Genomic DNA, 13,456 nt, shown 5'->3' on the forward strand with positions numbered 1-13,456 from the left:
CCGCACTTGTTCTAGGCGAGATTGTAGCCGAGAAGCTTTCCGTCTCCATGCACGAGACAAGAAAAGCAGAACGCAATGGTCTAGAGGGTTGAGAAGAAAAGTGCTCGTAGCGAGCTCGTTGCGGCAGAAGCGAAAGCCAGGAGCAGCGTGCTCGGTGCGAGAAGTAGACGGCGCTTCGCCTCCTTGGGAAGGAAATCGCGTCTGGGCACGAACGGCAGCCAGCGAAGCTTCAGAACAGCAGGCTGTTCTGCTCAGCGTACGAGCCTGAAGTGAGTGGCAAGGGCTAAGGGGACAGTTCCAAGGCATCTAGCTTTCCTGCTAGCAATGCCATTTCTACCCTGCTGTGGAAAACATTGTCCTTTGCCCTTCTGCTCCGAGAGGCACAGAGCACCTCGGCAGACGCAGTGCAGAGGGAAAGGACACAGTATCCGAGGGAGCGTGGCGCCGCTTAGGCGGGCAAAGCAGAAAGGTGCCGCCCGGCACTGGCTTTGACTCCCTGAGCTTCCTTGCTAGGACAGCAGCTGCCGAAAGCTGGCAACTAGGCTGCCAGAGTGCAGAATGTCAGCGGTCTGGCACGCCTGCTTGCCGAAAGCCAGGATCAGCGAGACAGCGTGCTAGGCTCTGTTTCACAGCACCTTGGAGAACACGCCCTTGAAGAATGCCGTCTCTGTTCCGCAAAAGCTCTGCCACAGTGAAGGTGGAAGAAGCAGCCTGTGGCCACGGGCAGAGCTGGTCAACAGCTGCGCCTAACTTTCCCAAGCTGCGAGAGCATTCTCAGCCGAGTTCTGCTTTGACAGAGCTATTGCTGAACTTTTGCAGTCCCGGAGGCTGCTGAAACCAAGGCTGTGTTCTGCCTCTTCATTCTTGCCTTCCTGTGCTCCAGCGAGAAGTGAAGCTCTGGCACGGCATTCAGCTTTGCCGCCTCTCTGCACGGAAAGCACTAGACAGAACTAGTGTGCTTCGTGCATGCTCTCTCCTCGCTTTTATGGTCACTGCTCTGCTTTTTGCTTGGCAGCGTTCCAAGGGTCCACGGCATACCTCTTGCACAGCGAGAGGTGGCCGGCGAGGAATACTTGCTGGCTTAAGTCGTTCCATGCTCAAGGCATTCATCAGAGCAACACCATGCGGGAAAAGAGGGGGGAACATTGCAGGACAAATTTCTATGCTGGAACATGATTGTCTGCGAGACAGCTCTCCGCAGCGCTAGTATTTGGCCAGGCTGAAATCAGCGCCACGGGAAGCCAATCTGACAAGCGGAGTGCAACGAGCGCGGCGATATGGGGCCACTTGGCAGGTGGCCGAAGAAAGACGGCTGCCCCGCGAATGTGGTGCCAGAAGGCAAGTTTCAGCAGGGCGTTCCGGGCGAGCTTAATGTGTAGCCGCACTTGTTCTAGGCGAGATTGTAGCCGAGAAGCTTTCCGTCTCCATTCACGAGGCAAGAAAAGCAGAACGCAATGGTCTAGAGGGTTGAGAAGAAAAGTGCTCGTAGCGAGCTCGTTGCGGCAGAAGCGAAAGCCAGGAGCAGCGTGCTCGGTGCGAGAAGTAGACGGCGCTTCGCCTCCTTGGGAAGGAAATCGCGTCTGGGCACGAACGGCAGCCAGCGAAGCTTCAGAACAGCAGGCTGTTCTGCTCAGCGTACGAGCCTGAAGTGAGTGGCAAGGGCTAAGGGGACAGTTCCAAGGCATCTAGCTTTCCTGCTAGCAATGCCATTTCTACCCTGCTGTGGAAAACATTGTCCTTTGCCCTTCTGCTCCGAGAGGCACAGAGCACCTCGGCAGACGCAGTGCAGAGGGAAAGGACACAGTATCCGAGGGAGCGTGGCGCCGCTTAGGCGGGCAAAGCAGAAAGGTGCCGCCCGGCACTGGCTTTGACTCCCTGAGCTTCCTTGCTAGGACAGCAGCTGCCGAAAGCTGGCAACTAGGCTGCCAGAGTGCAGAATGTCAGCGGTCTGGCACGCCTGCTTGCCGAAAGCCAGGATCAGCGAGACAGCGTGCTAGGCTCTGTTTCACAGCACCTTGGAGAACACGCCCTTGAAGAATGCCGTCTCTGTTCCGCAAAAGCTCTGCCACAGTGAAGGTGGAAGAAGCAGCCTGTGGCCACGGGCAGAGCTGGTCAACAGCTGCGCCTAACTTTCCCAAGCTGCGAGAGCATTCTCAGCCGAGTTCTGCTTTGACAGAGCTATTGCTGAACTTTTGCAGTCCCGGAGGCTGCTGAAACCAAGGCTGTGTTCTGCCTCTTCATTCTTGCCTTCCTGTGCTCCAGCGAGAAGTGAAGCTCTGGCACGGCATTCAGCTTTGCCGCCTCTCTGCACGGAAAGCACTAGACAGAACTAGTGTGCTTCGTGCATGCTCTCTCCTCGCTTTTATGGTCACTGCTCTGCTTTTTGCTTGGCAGCGTTCCAAGGGTCCACGGCATACCTCTTGCACAGCGAGAGGTGGCCGGCGAGGAATACTTGCTGGCTTAAGTCGTTCCATGCTCAAGGCATTCATCAGAGCAACACCATGCGGGAAAAGAGGGGGGAACATTGCAGGACAAATTTCTATGCTGGAACATGATTGTCTGCGAGACAGCTCTCCGCAGCGCTAGTATTTGGCCAGGCTGAAATCAGCGCCACGGGAAGCCAATCTGACAAGCGGAGTGCAACGAGCGCGGCGATATGGGGCCACTTGGCAGGTGGCCGAAGAAAGACGGCTGCCCCGCGAATGTGGTGCCAGAAGGCAAGTTTCAGCAGGGCGTTCCGGGCGAGCTTAATGTGTAGCCGCACTTGTTCTAGGCGAGATTGTAGCCGAGAAGCTTTCCGTCTCCATTCACGAGGCAAGAAAAGCAGAACGCAATGGTCTAGAGGGTTGAGAAGAAAAGTGCTCGTAGCGAGCTCGTTGCGGCAGAAGCGAAAGCCAGGAGCAGCGTGCTCGGTGCGAGAAGTAGACGGCGCTTCGCCTCCTTGGGAAGGAAATCGCGTCTGGGCACGAACGGCAGCCAGCGAAGCTTCAGAACAGCAGGCTGTTCTGCTCAGCGTACGAGCCTGAAGTGAGTGGCAAGGGCTAAGGGGACAGTTCCAAGGCATCTAGCTTTCCTGCTAGCAATGCCATTTCTACCCTGCTGTGGAAAACATTGTCCTTTGCCCTTCTGCTCCGAGAGGCACAGAGCACCTCGGCAGACGCAGTGCAGAGGGAAAGGACACAGTATCCGAGGGAGCGTGGCGCCGCTTAGGCGGGCAAAGCAGAAAGGTGCCGCCCGGCACTGGCTTTGACTCCCTGAGCTTCCTTGCTAGGACAGCAGCTGCCGAAAGCTGGCAACTAGGCTGCCAGAGTGCAGAATGTCAGCGGTCTGGCACGCCTGCTTGCCGAAAGCCAGGATCAGCGAGACAGCGTGCTAGGCTCTGTTTCACAGCACCTTGGAGAACACGCCCTTGAAGAATGCCGTCTCTGTTCCGCAAAAGCTCTGCCACAGTGAAGGTGGAAGAAGCAGCCTGTGGCCACGGGCAGAGCTGGTCAACAGCTGCGCCTAACTTTCCCAAGCTGCGAGAGCATTCTCAGCCGAGTTCTGCTTTGACAGAGCTATTGCTGAACTTTTGCAGTCCCGGAGGCTGCTGAAACCAAGGCTGTGTTCTGCCTCTTCATTCTTGCCTTCCTGTGCTCCAGCGAGAAGTGAAGCTCTGGCACGGCATTCAGCTTTGCCGCCTCTCTGCACGGAAAGCACTAGACAGAACTAGTGTGCTTCGTGCATGCTCTCTCCTCGCTTTTATGGTCACTGCTCTGCTTTTTGCTTGGCAGCGTTCCAAGGGTCCACGGCATACCTCTTGCACAGCGAGAGGTGGCCGGCGAGGAATACTTGCTGGCTTAAGTCGTTCCATGCTCAAGGCATTCATCAGAGCAACACCATGCGGGAAAAGAGGGGGGAACATTGCAGGACAAATTTCTATGCTGGAACATGATTGTCTGCGAGACAGCTCTCCGCAGCGCTAGTATTTGGCCAGGCTGAAATCAGCGCCACGGGAAGCCAATCTGACAAGCGGAGTGCAACGAGCGCGGCGATATGGGGCCACTTGGCAGGTGGCCGAAGAAAGACGGCTGCCCCGCGAATGTGGTGCCAGAAGGCAAGTTTCAGCAGGGCGTTCCGGGCGAGCTTAATGTGTAGCCGCACTTGTTCTAGGCGAGATTGTAGCCGAGAAGCTTTCCGTCTCCATGCACGAGACAAGAAAAGCAGAACGCAATGGTCTAGAGGGTTGAGAAGAAAAGTGCTCGTAGCGAGCTCGTTGCGGCAGAAGCGAAAGCCAGGAGCAGCGTGCTCGGTGCGAGAAGTAGACGGCGCTTCGCCTCCTTGGGAAGGAAATCGCGTCTGGGCACGAACGGCAGCCAGCGAAGCTTCAGAACAGCAGGCTGTTCTGCTCAGCGTACGAGCCTGAAGTGAGTGGCAAGGGCTAAGGGGACAGTTCCAAGGCATCTAGCTTTCCTGCTAGCAATGCCATTTCTACCCTGCTGTGGATAACATTGTCCTATGCCCTTATGCTCCGAGAGACACAGAGCACCTCGGCAGACGCAGTGCAGAGGGAAAGGACACAGTATCCGAGGGAGCGTGGCGCCGCTTAGGCGGGCAAAGCAGAAAGGTGCCGCCCGGCACTGGCTTTGACTCCCTGAGCTTCCTTGCTAGGACAGCAGCTGCCGAAAGCTGGCAACTAGGCTGCCAGAGTGCAGAATGTCGGCGGTCTGGCACGCCTGCTTGCCGAAAGCCAGGATCAGCGAGACAGCGTGCTAGGCTCTGTTTCACAGCACCTTGGAGAACACGCCCTTGAAGAATGCCGTCTCTGTTCCGCAAAAGCTCTGCCACAGTGAAGGTGGAAGAAGCAGCCTGTGGCCACGGGCAGAGCTGGTCAACAGCTGCGCCTAACTTTGCCAAGCTGCGAGAGCATTCTCAGCCGAGTTCTGCTTTGACAGAGCTATTGCTGAACTTTTGCAGTCCCGGAGGCTGCTGAAACCAAGGCTGTGTTCTGCCTCTTCATTCTTGCCTTCCTGTGCTCCAGCGAGAAGTGAAGCTCTGGCACGGCATTCAGCTTTGCCGCCTCTCTGCACGGAAAGCACTAGACAGAACTAGTGTGCTTCGTGCATGCTCTCTCCTCGCTTTTATGGTCACTGCTCTGCTTTTTGCTTGGCAGCGTTCCAAGGGTCCACGGCATACCTCTTGCACAGCGAGAGGTGGCCGGCGAGGAATACTTGCTGGCTTAAGTCGTTCCATGCTCAAGGCATTCATCAGAGCAACACCATGCGGGAAAAGAGGGGGGAACATTGCAGGACAAATTTCTATGCTGGAACATGATTGTCTGCGAGACAGCTCTCCGCAGCGCTAGTATTTGGCCAGGCTGAAATCAGCGCCACGGGAAGCCAATCTGACAAGCGGAGTGCAACGAGCGCGGCGATATGGGGCCACTTGGCAGGTGGCCGAAGAAAGACGGCTGCCCCGCGAATGTGGTGCCAGAAGGCAAGTTTCAGCAGGGCGTTCCGGGCGAGCTTAATGTGTAGCCGCACTTGTTCTAGGCGAGATTGTAGCCGAGAAGCTTTCCGTCTCCATTCACGAGGCAAGAAAAGCAGAACGCAATGGTCTAGAGGGTTGAGAAGAAAAGTGCTCGTAGCGAGCTCGTTGCGGCAGAAGCGAAAGCCAGGAGCAGCGTGCTCGGTGCGAGAAGTAGACGGCGCTTCGCCTCCTTGGGAAGGAAATCGCGTCTGGGCACGAACGGCAGCCAGCGAAGCTTCAGAACAGCAGGCTGTTCTGCTCAGCGTACGAGCCTGAAGTGAGTGGCAAGGGCTAAGGGGACAGTTCCAAGGCATCTAGCTTTCCTGCTAGCAATGCCATTTCTACCCTGCTGTGGAAAACATTGTCCTTTGCCCTTCTGCTCCGAGAGGCACAGAGCACCTCGGCAGACGCAGTGCAGAGGGAAAGGACACAGTATCCGAGGGAGCGTGGCGCCGCTTAGGCGGGCAAAGCAGAAAGGTGCCGCCCGGCACTGGCTTTGACTCCCTGAGCTTCCTTGCTAGGACAGCAGCTGCCGAAAGCTGGCAACTAGGCTGCCAGAGTGCAGAATGTCAGCGGTCTGGCACGCCTGCTTGCCGAAAGCCAGGATCAGCGAGACAGCGTGCTAGGCTCTGTTTCACAGCACCTTGGAGAACACGCCCTTGAAGAATGCCGTCTCTGTTCCGCAAAAGCTCTGCCACAGTGAAGGTGGAAGAAGCAGCCTGTGGCCACGGGCAGAGCTGGTCAACAGCTGCGCCTAACTTTGCCAAGCTGCGAGAGCATTCTCAGCCGAGTTCTGCTTTGACAGAGCTATTGCTGAACTTTTGCAGTCCCGGAGGCTGCTGAAACCAAGGCTGTGTTCTGCCTCTTCATTCTTGCCTTCCTGTGCTCCAGCGAGAAGTGAAGCTCTGGCACGGCATTCAGCTTTGCCGCCTCTCTGCACGGAAAGCACTAGACAGAACTAGTGTGCTTCGTGCATGCTCTCTCCTCGCTTTTATGGTCACTGCTCTGCTTTTTGCTTGGCAGCGTTCCAAGGGTCCACGGCATACCTCTTGCACAGCGAGAGGTGGCCGGCGAGGAATACTTGCTGGCTTAAGTCGTTCCATGCTCAAGGCATTCATCAGAGCAACACCATGCGGGAAAAGAGGGGGGAACATTGCAGGACAAATTTCTATGCTGGAACATGATTGTCTGCGAGACAGCTCTCCGCAGCGCTAGTATTTGGCCAGGCTGAAATCAGCGCCACGGGAAGCCAATCTGACAAGCGGAGTGCAACGAGCGCGGCGATATGGGGCCACTTGGCAGGTGGCCGAAGAAAGACGGCTGCCCCGCGAATGTGGTGCCAGAAGGCAAGTTTCAGCAGGGCGTTCCGGGCGAGCTTAATGTGTAGCCGCACTTGTTCTAGGCGAGATTGTAGCCGAGAAGCTTTCCGTCTCCATGCACGAGACAAGAAAAGCAGAACGCAATGGTCTAGAGGGTTGAGAAGAAAAGTGCTCGTAGCGAGCTCGTTGCGGCAGAAGCGAAAGCCAGGAGCAGCGTGCTCGGTGCGAGAAGTAGACGGCGCTTCGCCTCCTTGGGAAGGAAATCGCGTCTGGGCACGAACGGCAGCCAGCGAAGCTTCAGAACAGCAGGCTGTTCTGCTCAGCGTACGAGCCTGAAGTGAGTGGCAAGGGCTAAGGGGACAGTTCCAAGGCATCTAGCTTTCCTGCTAGCAATGCCATTTCTACCCTGCTGTGGATAACATTGTCCTATGCCCTTATGCTCCGAGAGACACAGAGCACCTCGGCAGACGCAGTGCAGAGGGAAAGGACACAGTATCCGAGGGAGCGTGGCGCCGCTTAGGCGGGCAAAGCAGAAAGGTGCCGCCCGGCACTGGCTTTGACTCCCTGAGCTTCCTTGCTAGGACAGCAGCTGCCGAAAGCTGGCAACTAGGCTGCCAGAGTGCAGAATGTCGGCGGTCTGGCACGCCTGCTTGCCGAAAGCCAGGATCAGCGAGACAGCGTGCTAGGCTCTGTTTCACAGCACCTTGGAGAACACGCCCTTGAAGAATGCCGTCTCTGTTCCGCAAAAGCTCTGCCACAGTGAAGGTGGAAGAAGCAGCCTGTGGCCACGGGCAGAGCTGGTCAACAGCTGCGCCTAACTTTGCCAAGCTGCGAGAGCATTCTCAGCCGAGTTCTGCTTTGACAGAGCTATTGCTGAACTTTTGCAGTCCCGGAGGCTGCTGAAACCAAGGCTGTGTTCTGCCTCTTCATTCTTGCCTTCCTGTGCTCCAGCGAGAAGTGAAGCTCTGGCACGGCATTCAGCTTTGCCGCCTCTCTGCACGGAAAGCACTAGACAGAACTAGTGTGCTTCGTGCATGCTCTCTCCTCGCTTTTATGGTCACTGCTCTGCTTTTTGCTTGGCAGCGTTCCAAGGGTCCACGGCATACCTCTTGCACAGCGAGAGGTGGCCGGCGAGGAATACTTGCTGGCTTAAGTCGTTCCATGCTCAAGGCATTCATCAGAGCAACACCATGCGGGAAAAGAGGGGGGAACATTGCAGGACAAATTTCTATGCTGGAACATGATTGTCTGCGAGACAGCTCTCCGCAGCGCTAGTATTTGGCCAGGCTGAAATCAGCGCCACGGGAAGCCAATCTGACAAGCGGAGTGCAACGAGCGCGGCGATATGGGGCCACTTGGCAGGTGGCCGAAGAAAGACGGCTGCCCCGCGAATGTGGTGCCAGAAGGCAAGTTTCAGCAGGGCGTTCCGGGCGAGCTTAATGTGTAGCCGCACTTGTTCTAGGCGAGATTGTAGCCGAGAAGCTTTCCGTCTCCATTCACGAGGCAAGAAAAGCAGAACGCAATGGTCTAGAGGGTTGAGAAGAAAAGTGCTCGTAGCGAGCTCGTTGCGGCAGAAGCGAAAGCCAGGAGCAGCGTGCTCGGTGCGAGAAGTAGACGGCGCTTCGCCTCCTTGGGAAGGAAATCGCGTCTGGGCACGAACGGCAGCCAGCGAAGCTTCAGAACAGCAGGCTGTTCTGCTCAGCGTACGAGCCTGAAGTGAGTGGCAAGGGCTAAGGGGACAGTTCCAAGGCATCTAGCTTTCCTGCTAGCAATGCCATTTCTACCCTGCTGTGGAAAACATTGTCCTTTGCCCTTCTGCTCCGAGAGGCACAGAGCACCTCGGCAGACGCAGTGCAGAGGGAAAGGACACAGTATCCGAGGGAGCGTGGCGCCGCTTAGGCGGGCAAAGCAGAAAGGTGCCGCCCGGCACTGGCTTTGACTCCCTGAGCTTCCTTGCTAGGACAGCAGCTGCCGAAAGCTGGCAACTAGGCTGCCAGAGTGCAGAATGTCAGCGGTCTGGCACGCCTGCTTGCCGAAAGCCAGGATCAGCGAGACAGCGTGCTAGGCTCTGTTTCACAGCACCTTGGAGAACACGCCCTTGAAGAATGCCGTCTCTGTTCCGCAAAAGCTCTGCCACAGTGAAGGTGGAAGAAGCAGCCTGTGGCCACGGGCAGAGCTGGTCAACAGCTGCGCCTAACTTTGCCAAGCTGCGAGAGCATTCTCAGCCGAGTTCTGCTTTGACAGAGCTATTGCTGAACTTTTGCAGTCCCGGAGGCTGCTGAAACCAAGGCTGTGTTCTGCCTCTTCATTCTTGCCTTCCTGTGCTCCAGCGAGAAGTGAAGCTCTGGCACGGCATTCAGCTTTGCCGCCTCTCTGCACGGAAAGCACTAGACAGAACTAGTGTGCTTCGTGCATGCTCTCTCCTCGCTTTTATGGTCACTGCTCTGCTTTTTGCTTGGCAGCGTTCCAAGGGTCCACGGCATACCTCTTGCACAGCGAGAGGTGGCCGGCGAGGAATACTTGCTGGCTTAAGTCGTTCCATGCTCAAGGCATTCATCAGAGCAACACCATGCGGGAAAAGAGGGGGGAACATTGCAGGACAAATTTCTATGCTGGAACATGATTGTCTGCGAGACAGCTCTCCGCAGCGCTAGTATTTGGCCAGGCTGAAATCAGCGCCACGGGAAGCCAATCTGACAAGCGGAGTGCAACGAGCGCGGCGATATGGGGCCACTTGGCAGGTGGCCGAAGAAAGACGGCTGCCCCGCGAATGTGGTGCCAGAAGGCAAGTTTCAGCAGGGCGTTCCGGGCGAGCTTAATGTGTAGCCGCACTTGTTCTAGGCGAGATTGTAGCCGAGAAGCTTTCCGTCTCCATGCACGAGACAAGAAAAGCAGAACGCAATGGTCTAGAGGGTTGAGAAGAAAAGTGCTCGTAGCGAGCTCGTTGCGGCAGAAGCGAAAGCCAGGAGCAGCGTGCTCGGTGCGAGAAGTAGACGGCGCTTCGCCTCCTTGGGAAGGAAATCGCGTCTGGGCACGAACGGCAGCCAGCGAAGCTTCAGAACAGCAGGCTGTTCTGCTCAGCGTACGAGCCTGAAGTGAGTGGCAAGGGCTAAGGGGACAGTTCCAAGGCATCTAGCTTTCCTGCTAGCAATGCCATTTCTACCCTGCTGTGGATAACATTGTCCTATGCCCTTATGCTCCGAGAGACACAGAGCACCTCGGCAGACGCAGTGCAGAGGGAAAGGACACAGTATCCGAGGGAGCGTGGCGCCGCTTAGGCGGGCAAAGCAGAAAGGTGCCGCCCGGCACTGGCTTTGACTCCCTGAGCTTCCTTGCTAGGACAGCAGCTGCCGAAAGCTGGCAACTAGGCTGCCAGAGTGCAGAATGTCGGCGGTCTGGCACGCCTGCTTGCCGAAAGCCAGGATCAGCGAGACAGCGTGCTAGGCTCTGTTTCACAGCACCTTGGAGAACACGCCCTTGAAGAATGCCGTCTCTGTTCCGCAAAAGCTCTGCCACAGTGAAGGTGGAAGAAGCAGCCTGTGGCCACGGGCAGAGCTGGTCAACAGCTGCGCCTAACTTTGCCAAGCTGCGAGAGCATTCTCAGCCGAGTTCTGCTTTGACAGAGCTATTGCTGAACTTTTGCAGTCCCGGAGGCTGCTGAAACCAAGGCTGTGTTCTGCCTCTTCATTCTTGCCTTCCTGTGCTCCAGCGAGAAGTGAAGCTCTGGCACGGCATTCAGCTTTGCCGCCTCTCTGCACGGAAAGCACTAGACAGAACTAGTGTGCTTCGTGCATGCTCTCTCCTCGCTTTTATGGTCACTGCTCTGCTTTTTGCTTGGCAGCGTTCCAAGGGTCCACGGCATACCTCTTGCACAGCGAGAGGTGGCCGGCGAGGAATACTTGCTGGCTTAAGTCGTTCCATGCTCAAGGCATTCATCAGAGCAACACCATGCGGGAAAAGAGGGGGGAACATTGCAGGACAAATTTCTATGCTGGAACATGATTGTCTGCGAGACAGCTCTCCGCAGCGCTAGTATTTGGCCAGGCTGAAATCAGCGCCACGGGAAGCCAATCTGACAAGCGGAGTGCAACGAGCGCGGCGATATGGGGCCACTTGGCAGGTGGCCGAAGAAAGACGGCTGCCCCGCGAATGTGGTGCCAGAAGGCAAGTTTCAGCAGGGCGTTCCGGGCGAGCTTAATGTGTAGCCGCACTTGTTCTAGGCGAGATTGTAGCCGAGAAGCTTTCCGTCTCCATTCACGAGGCAAGAAAAGCAGAACGCAATGGTCTAGAGGGTTGAGAAGAAAAGTGCTCGTAGCGAGCTCGTTGCGGCAGAAGCGAAAGCCAGGAGCAGCGTGCTCGGTGCGAGAAGTAGACGGCGCTTCGCCTCCTTGGGAAGGAAATCGCGTCTGGGCACGAACGGCAGCCAGCGAAGCTTCAGAACAGCAGGCTGTTCTGCTCAGCGTACGAGCCTGAAGTGAGTGGCAAGGGCTAAGGGGACAGTTCCAAGGCATCTAGCTTTCCTGCTAGCAATGCCATTTCTACCCTGCTGTGGAAAACATTGTCCTTTGCCCTTCTGCTCCGAGAGGCACAGAGCACCTCGGCAGACGCAGTGCAGAGGGAAAGGACACAGTATCCGAGGGAGCGTGGCGCCGCTTAGGCGGGCAAAGCAGAAAGGTGCCGCCCGGCACTGGCTTTGACTCCCTGAGCTTCCTTGCTAGGACAGCAGCTGCCGAAAGCTGGCAACTAGGCTGCCAGAGTGCAGAATGTCAGCGGTCTGGCACGCCTGCTTGCCGAAAGCCAGGATCAGCGAGACAGCGTGCTAGGCTCTGTTTCACAGCACCTTGGAGAACACGCCCTTGAAGAATGCCGTCTCTGTTCCGCAAAAGCTCTGCCACAGTGAAGGTGGAAGAAGCAGCCTGTGGCCACGGGCAGAGCTGGTCAACAGCTGCGCCTAACTTTGCCAAGCTGCGAGAGCATTCTCAGCCGAGTTCTGCTTTGACAGAGCTATTGCTGAACTTTTGCAGCCCCGGAGGCTGCTGAAACCAAGGCTGTGTTCTGCCTCTTCGTTCTTGCCTTCCTGTGCTCCAGCGAGAAGTGAAGCTCTGGCACGGCATTCAGCTTTGCCGCCTCTCTGCACGGAAAGCACTAGACAGAACTAGTGTGCTTCGTGCATGCTCTCTCCTCGCTTTTATGGTCACTGCTCTGCTTTTTGCTTGGCAGCGTTCCAAGGGTCCACGGCATACCTCTTGCACAGCGAGAGGTGGCCGGCGAGGAATACTTGCTGGCTTAAGTCGTTCCATGCTCAAGGCATTCATCAGAGCAACACCATGCGGGAAAAGAGGGGGGAACATTGCAGGACAAATTTCTATGCTGGAACATGATTGTCTGCGAGACAGCTCTCCGCAGCGCTAGTATTTGGCCAGGCTGAAATCAGCGCCACGGGAAGCCAATCTGACAAGCGGAGTGCAACGAGCGCGGCGATATGGGGCCACTTGGCAGGTGGCCGAAGAAAGACGGCTGCCCCGCGAATGTGGTGCCAGAAGGCAAGTTTCAGCAGGGCGTTCCGGGCGAGCTTAATGTGTAGCCGCACTTGTTCTAGGCGAGATTGTAGCCGAGAAGCTTTCCGTCTCCATGCACGAGACAAGAAAAGCAGAACGCAATGGTCTAGAGGGTTGAGAAGAAAAGTGCTCGTAGCGAGCTCGTTGCGGCAGAAGCGAAAGCCAGGAGCAGCGTGCTCGGTGCGAGAAGTAGACGGCGCTTCGCCTCCTTGGGAAGGAAATCGCGTCTGGGCACGAACGGCAGCCAGCGAAGCTTCAGAACAGCAGGCTGTTCTGCTCAGCGTACGAGCCTGAAGTGAGTGGCAAGGGCTAAGGGGACAGTTCCAAGGCATCTAGCTTTCCTGCTAGCAATGCCATTTCTACCCTGCTGTGGATAACATTGTCCTATGCCCTTATGCTCCGAGAGACACAGAGCACCTCGGCAGACGCAGTGCAGAGGGAAAGGACACAGTATCCGAGGGAGCGTGGCGCCGCTTAGGCGGGCAAAGCAGAAAGGTGCCGCCCGGCACTGGCTTTGACTCCCTGAGCTTCCTTGCTAGGACAGCAGCTGCCGAAAGCTGGCAACTAGGCTGCCAGAGTGCAGAATGTCGGCGGTCTGGCACGCCTGCTTGCCGAAAGCCAGGATCAGCGAGACAGCGTGCTAGGCTCTGTTTCACAGCACCTTGGAGAACACGCCCTTGAAGAATGCCGTCTCTGTTCCGCAAAAGCTCTGCCACAGTGAAGGTGGAAGAAGCAGCCTGTGGCCACGGGCAGAGCTGGTCAACAGCTGCGCCTAACTTTGCCAAGCTGCGAGAGCATTCTCAGCCGAGTTCTGCTTTGACAGAGCTATTGCTGAACTTTTGCAGTCCCGGAGGCTGCTGAAACCAAGGCTGTGTTCTGCCTCTTCATTCTTGCCTTCCTGTGCTCCAGCGAGAAGTGAAGCTCTGGCACGGCATTCAGCTTTGCCGCCTCTCTGCACGGAAAGCACTAGACAGAACTAGTGTGCTTCGTGCATGCTCTCTCCTCGCTTTTATGGTCACTGCTCTGCTTTTTGCTTGGCAGCGTTCCAAGGGTCCACGGCATACCTCTTGC

This window comes from Cinclus cinclus, unplaced genomic scaffold, assembly GCF_963662255.1.
Source record: "Cinclus cinclus unplaced genomic scaffold, bCinCin1.1 SCAFFOLD_68, whole genome shotgun sequence".
Taxonomy (NCBI): domain Eukaryota; kingdom Metazoa; phylum Chordata; class Aves; order Passeriformes; family Cinclidae; genus Cinclus; species Cinclus cinclus.